A 7497-nucleotide genomic window follows, 5' to 3' on the forward strand; every position below is an offset into this window, starting at 1 on the left:
AAGTCCACTGCTGAGGGGGCAGCGGGCGGGTCAGGAGAGGTCTGCCGCGCCCGGGGCAGGCGGGGATCGAACTCATGCGGAAGCGGCTTTAGATTCCTAGTCCGTGCTTTAACCCGCTGCGCCCCCAGGGAGGCGCCTTAAAACACTTTTTTAATTTTGAAGAATGACCTTTTCTGTCCGGACGGTGCCTTGGGGGCCCGTGGAAGAACTCTCCGCCCGACGCAGGTCGCGTGAGTATCTCCTCCTCTGGCGTTTCGTGGGTCGGCTCCGGCACCGCGGTCAACGGGCCATTTCTGATACAGGTTTACTGAGACAGAACCCACCTCCATACGCCGCCTGGTCCAAGCAGACGAGCTGGCGGTGTTTCACTGTGTCAGAGCTGCGCCACCATTTGCTACCATCCACTTCTAGAACATGCTCACTACGCCAGGAGAACCCTGGCAGCACTGCTCACCGCCCCGCCCGGCGCCTGCAGTCTAACTCCACTCTGCCTCCACCGCGGCCTCGGCTCGGCCCCGGGATGAGTCGCCTCGCCCGGCCGCTGGCTCCTCTCCCCGGCCGCTGGCTCCTCTCCCCGCCCGGAACGTTCCCAGAGTTCCCTTGTGCTGAGGCACGACCAGCACTTCTCTGTCGCGCCGAATGCTGTTCTGCTGGATGCTGGCCACACGTGCTGACCAGCTGCTGGTCCGTCAGCTGCTGGACGCCGGGCGAACCCCAGCCCTCGGCCCCGGGGAGCAGCTGCACGCGTTTTGCAAGAAGCTTTGCCGGCGTTTCGGCGTTTCCTGGCCTCTCCCGCCTGGGCCTGGGCCTGCTGAGTCAGTGTTTGCCGTGGCCGCCAGCGGTTTCCCAAAGCGGGGCCCCGCCAGCCAACACGCATCAGCACCTTCATTCTGCCACTCGAGGGGTGAAGCCCCGGTCACGGCTTTGCCACACGTCTGCCTGGCGGCCGGCGATGGGCAGCCTCTTCCCGGCGCTCACTGTCCGCTTGTGTCTTCTGTGAGAAATCCCTCCTCACGCCCGCTGTTACTTTCACTCGGGCTGGGTTTTTATTCTGAGTTATTCAGGTTCTTCACAGTCTAGGTAGAAGCCCCTTGTCGGGTGTCTGGTTTGAGAATGTTCTCATTCTATGAAAATAACTCACTGCATCTGAGTTACTATTGGTGATGGGCAGAAAGGAGCCACGTTTTTTGTGTTCTTTCTTCCTTTATTTATTTTTGCTTGTTAATATCCAATCGTCCCGGGGGGGGGGGGAAGACGAGGCGTTGCTGCGGTACCCCCATCCGGTCGAGTGGCCAGGAGCGCAAGGTCTGGCGCTCAGCTTGCCGCTCGGCGCTCGACCTCACCGGCCAGCACCGCACCGTCTGTCACGGGGTCCTGCGTTGTGAACGTCCTCTATCTTCGTAACCCCGTCCACATTTGTCTTGGATAGTCTGTCCTTTGCGCGTCCATGTGCACTTACGAATCAGCAATCGGTTTCTACAAATTGTCTGCTGGGATTGTGACAGGAGCTCGCTCCGCTGCAGACTGGTGTGGAGAACTCAGCACCAAGTCTCTGTCCATGAGCACGAAATGCCCCATAACTTAGCTCTTTTTTAAATTCTTTGGTTGAATCATCCATCTTGGCAACATATTGGAATCGTCAAGGTATAAGTCTTGTCTTTCTTAGGTTAAGTTTACTCCTGAGAATTGTGTTCTTTTTGATGTTCTTGGGAAAGGGATTCTTGTTTTGAGATGCTCATGTCTAAGAACACAATTGATTTTCACATGCAGATCTTGTATCTGCACCTTCCTCATTCTGGTAGGATTTTTGTGTGGAGACTTTGGTATTCTCTACATGTAGGGTTATATCATCTTTGGAGAAAGACAGTTTTACTTCTTCCCTTACAACCTTACGTTTGTTAATGACTTACATTGTGTGTGTGTGTGTGTGTGTTTTTACTTGTGTTCGTTTTGCCTTCTGTACTAGTTAGAACAACACTCTAGTGTGCTTTTCATCTTAGCAGAAAATCACCCTGTATGTCACCATCCAGAATGATGCTGGTGGTGGGCTATCTACCCGGAGAACCTTCATCACGTGGAGGACATTCTTTTCCGTTCCGTATTTCATGAGGGTTTTTATCGCTGTTGGGTGTTAGACTGAGTCAAATATTTTGCCTGCATCTAGTGAGATGATCATGTGATTTTTGTTCTTTGTGTACTAACACGGTGTCTTGACATGGATCGGTTCGTCAGGTATTGAGCCGACCTTGCGTTCTCACAGCCCACTCGGCCCAGTCCATTTTCTGTATTCTCATTCATTTCCACACATACCTTTCATGCTAGATAGTATTTTGAAAGGAGCATAATTTTAAATGGTGATTTCTAAGACGAATCTTTAGATTTGTAAATGTGTTTTCGCAGCACAAGAACTCAGAGCAACTGAAAACATGACTTGAGTACCAACTTAGCAAGAATAATTAAAACAGGAAGCTGCAACAATGGTTCAATTCTGTATTTGGTTCCATTTTATACTTCAACTTGGTTAGACTGTGCTGTTTTTCCCAAAGCTGGTCTAGAAGTTTCTGTGAAGGTAGAGAGGCAAATCATCTCTAATTAGTTGACTTTAAGTAGAAGAGAATAATTATCCTTAATAATGTGGGTGGGTGTTAGCCAATCAGCTGAAAGCCTTCCCCAGAGAGGAAGAAAACACGGACGTGCCGCCTGCGTTTCTAACCTGCCCTCCCAGCTTTAGACTTTCCAGCTCCCACATCCTGCATTTCAATCATGCCAGTGCCTCAAGAGAAAGCCCCCTGGGTATATCCTGCCTACAGCTCAGGTTCAGCATCTCTGGAGAACCGGCTGAGCCAACGAAAGAACGGGGTACGACTTGAGATCTCCTTCCTGTGACACCGTGAACTACAAGCAGACAGAGGACTTCCAGGGAGAGAAGCCTTGCTGTTTGCACAGGCATCGAACTCACTGAGTGCAGGGTCAGAAATGCCTGGTGGGCACCACGGGGTAGGTAACAGGTGTGCAAAGATCCGGATTCATGGTGACGGAGAAAGATGTCAGAACTGAAGACCAGAGATCAACCTCACGTGAGGAAGCCAAAGGTCCCTCAGCTTAAGGCAAAAGCCAAGACGTGGAACAAGTCAGTCTGCTCTCAAAGATACTGGAGATTGCGAGTTAGGAGAAGCACAACAGTTTAAGTGAGAAAATCACACTAGCATTTCACTCTTGATCTTATCTCTAAATGAAGCGACATTTTTTATAGTATTAAATGTACTTACTGTTAATTTTAGGAAGCTACTTAATTTTAGGTAAAGTATCAATCGAACTACCCCAGAACCAAGTAATGATTGATTCTCTTATAGGTTCCAGACTTTTAAATCCTGCTTCCAAAATTAATATTAAATTGATGCTCCTGAAGGCTAAAAGAAACTATTATAATTACTTGACAGGCCAGGACTCATCACCAAGCTCGAAACACCGTTCTTGCACGCGGGACCAACCAACCGTGTTCGTGTGCACACCCGTGGACAAAAATTGGGAGGAAATGACAGCATTAGTGCTCAGGACTCTGATCCGCATTTCACAACAGGTTTACCCTTCAACAGCTGAGCAAACCCCGTTTTCCAATTTGCTCCAATGTGTCAAGGGAAATACACTAGCTTTATCAAGTATGCACTTAAGCTATCTTTGTAGTGTGCCTCATTTTTTCTGGATAGAGAAAAAGATTTTTATCAGCGTGGACGCCTTCCAAAAGCCGGTGCCCTCTGCGAAGCCTTGCTCCTGCTAAGCGGATGGGCGTGGGCTCTCCGGGCAGTGAAGCGCTCAGGGAGGATCTGAAGCATGAGCACGCCAAGCGCAGAGCGGCGCGACAGGCAGCCCCCTGCTCTGAGGCGCGCTCTGAGGAAGGGAGCCCTCACCTGACCTCCGCGACTTCAGCGCCTGACGTCCATGTATTCATCAACAAGCTAAAACTCACCTAAGGGCAATGTGTTAAGGAGTCATCGCTGCACAGCTGCAACAGTGAAAGATCGAAAGACAAACTCGGAAATGTTCAGTAGGAGGCTACCTGAGAAAGGGATGGCCAGACCTCCCTGTGCTGCCGGCCAGACCTCCCTGTGCTGTGGGGGTTGAAGCGCAGCACTATGAAACGACTGCAGCCAAGGAGCGGACCCCCAGGGCACAGCAGACCTCTCCTGTCCCCCCGCTGCTCCCCTCAGCAGTGTGTTTCAGTAGGTCTGCCTGTCCTGCTCCCCACTCTGGCTCTGGGGAGTCCTCTCTCACACCCCCATACCTATGGCCTGTACCCCAGTTCTTGTATCTATAAATAAATCTTTTTTTTAAAAGGTGATGGCATATGTATAAAAAGGAATATTACACAGTTGTTAAAAAAGGAACCAAGAAACATGGAGATAATATGAAAAGATCTCCTGAAAGTTAAAGAACAAGGCACATAACATTCTAAACAGCAATATTGTACTTGTGTTTATATAAGAAACTCAGGCCCTCCCTGGTGGTGCGGTGGGCTGAACACAGCACTGCAAGCCAGCCACAGCCGCTTCAGTGCGAGTCTCCATTCCTGCTTGCCCCGGAGGTGACCCCCAGGGCGCGGCAGACCTCTCCTGACTCCTTTGCTCGCTGCTCCCCTCAGCGGTGCACTTTGTCCATCTGCCTGTTCTGTCCCCCCACTCTGACTCTGGTGAATCCTCTCACTGCCCCTGCACCTCGGGCCTGTACCCCATTGCATAAATAAATAAATAAATATTTAAAAGAAAAAAGAAACTCTGGGGCCTTCCTGGCACTGCAGGGGTTAAGTCTCAGCACTGGGAAGCCGTCTGCAGCCAGCAGCCACTGCAGCACCAGTTCAATCCCCAGGGCGCAGCAGGCCCCTCCTGTCCCCTCCTGTCCCCTCCTGTCCCCTCCTGTCTCCCGCTGCCCCCCTCAGCAATGCATTTCAGTGCATCCGCTTGCTCTGCTCCCAGTGTCTCTGGTGAGTCCTCTCCCAATGTACCCCAGTTCCTGTATGCATAAATAAATAAACCTTTTAAAAAAAAATTCTGGAAGAATCCCAAAGAAAATCAAATCAGTGGCATGCGGATGGGGGGTGGACAGCGAGGCACAGCGCTGGGACGCAGGCCACGGACCCCGCCACTGTGGGCCTCCCCCTCTTTGAGACTTAGAGCCACGTGGCCACCGACCTTGCCTGGAACACCAGCCATCTGAAATAATTAATGTCGGCCTATCGCTTTTTTTGTATTTTTTTAAATTTTATAACAGTTTATTTTTACATCGTTTTGTACATTTTCCCCCCATCTCAACTGTAATCCCCACGGGTTTCCCATCACCAAGTCATATCGCTTTAAAAAAAAAAAAAAAAAGCTACAAACCCAAGTTCACATGAAATCAGCTGTTCCCACTAACGTTTAAATGTTTCCGGTTCAAAGTGCACACAAAACGAAGGGTTTCCCCCTGCTGCTGCCCTCAGCAGTGGGCTTCAGTCCCCCCGCCTGTCTGGGGAGTCCTCACCACCTGCACTTCTGGCCTGCACCCCAGTTCTGTATGCATAAATGAATACAGCTCTAAAATAAATAAACTGAGCAGCGAGAAGCCACGCTTGCTGGCCACCGCATCCGTCGCACGGGGCCAGGTGCCAGCGCTGCTTTCTGGGTGACCACCGCATTCCGCAGACAGGATTCAGACCCCGCCCGGGAGCAGAGGGCGAGCCGGGCTTAGCGGGGTCAGCCGCCTGCACGCTCGGACGGGGCCATCTGCTCTGTGCTCCCAGGACTCAAGAGCGCCTCGACTCGGACCCCGCCCGGTTCCCTGTCACCGAGTCTCGTTTCCACCCTGAGGCAGAACAGACGGGCTCCTTCACATCAAGGACACGTTCGAAATTCAGTTACTTAGGAAACAGCGGCGGCCGGTGGCCCAGTGAGCTCGCTCGCCCGGCCACAGGGAGCCGCGTCTCTGGGACGCCGAGCTCTTCCTGGCCGTGTCTGGAGCCAAACTCTCTTGCAGGTGCCTTTCAGGTCTAAACTACTGTTATCCTAAAGGGCCAGGTAACCAGAGATGAGACGACGTGATGGCCTCAGGCGGTCCATCGGTTTGGCGGCACTAGACCTGGTGAGGCGCGTGAGCGAGCGTGCCGCCCACCTGGCGCCCCACGGCCAGCCCCAGCCCACCTGTGCTCCTGGGAAGAGAGGACAGAGGGGAGAGGAGATGGCTCTTGCGAGCTTTGCCCGTCGGTTGGCTTGTTTTTCCCCACTTAAATTTGCTGCCCTCTAATTCCCTATAATAAATTCCTTCTTTAGGTGCAAACTCAGAAAATCTAAAGTTAGCTGGAGGGCGGGGAAGCGCGACCAGAGCGTGTGGCTAAGTCCGTGCAAATTTCGAGTACACAACGGTGTGCCGACGGGACATGACTATCCTGGTTCCTATTTCTGTTTTACGTAAGTCACCTGGCTCACTTGCCGCCAAGACCTCACGTACACAACGTCTCTTAAAACGAGTACCCGGAGGGAAAGCTTGGAAAGGATCGCAGGGCGCGCTGACGGTAGCCACGCATATGCGTGGCGAGGGTTTCGCCCACTCCACCGACCTTGTTCGCATGGCCCAGGACCCCCGCAGCATCGCTGCCCGGGGGCCGGGCTTGGGGGGTTACCTGCGCTGTGCCCACCCCGGGGGAGCGAAAGCGCTCTGAGCAGCAAACTCTACGAAAACTCCCAGCTCAGCACAACGCGCTGCATATTTGGATCGATAAGAGCTAAGTGCTGGGGGGGTGGGGCATCGGTGAGTGCTTGTGCATATTTTAATCCGTTGCAAAGCAAAATGCATGGCTGCTGGCGTGGCCATAATTATCTAAAGCTTTATTAAAACATTAATGACGGCGGGCTATAACCGAGGGCTCTAAAACGGCTCTTAATCATACCATCTCTGCAAGGCTTCCGTTTTTGGCACCAAAGCAGCGGGAAACACAGTTCGGGCAGACGCTCCGCGGGGTGTGGGTTACTGTCTGGTCCCGGCCTTCACCTGGCACAGACCGGACACTCTGCTGCGAAACCGGCTCACCCCATTAGCATGTCTTTACTCCACCGCCCCAGTTCTGACCCGGCTCCAAGATCACCTACCCCAGAGCCAGGAGGCAGCCCTGGCCTCCAGAAGTCTCACAAAACGATGAAAAATAAAGCGCAGAGAGCTGGTCCCGGGCCAGCTGTGCTCAGCACCCTGGAGAAAGGCCGAGCTGTGCTGTCAAGATGCCCCACCCGGCGGGCGCTCGGCTGGGGACACCGGCCTACGCGTGGGGAATGACCGGACGCAGCTGGCTCTATTCGCACACTCCCCTCCCGCCGGCCAGCGGCTGCTCCTGCGCAGCCTTGCCGCTCCTCTGGCGCAGGCGGGCCGGGGTCGCTCGGCTCTCAGATTCCCACACTTCTGTCCCAGACACCTCCTTCTGGCAGTCTCCCCAAGTGCCAGGAGCGCACAGCACCCTCGGCCTCAGCCTGCAGCTGC

Source organism: Condylura cristata, unplaced genomic scaffold, assembly GCF_000260355.1.
Source record: "Condylura cristata isolate star-nosed mole 26May11 unplaced genomic scaffold, ConCri1.0 scaffold00038, whole genome shotgun sequence".
Taxonomy (NCBI): Eukaryota; Metazoa; Chordata; class Mammalia; order Eulipotyphla; family Talpidae; genus Condylura; species Condylura cristata.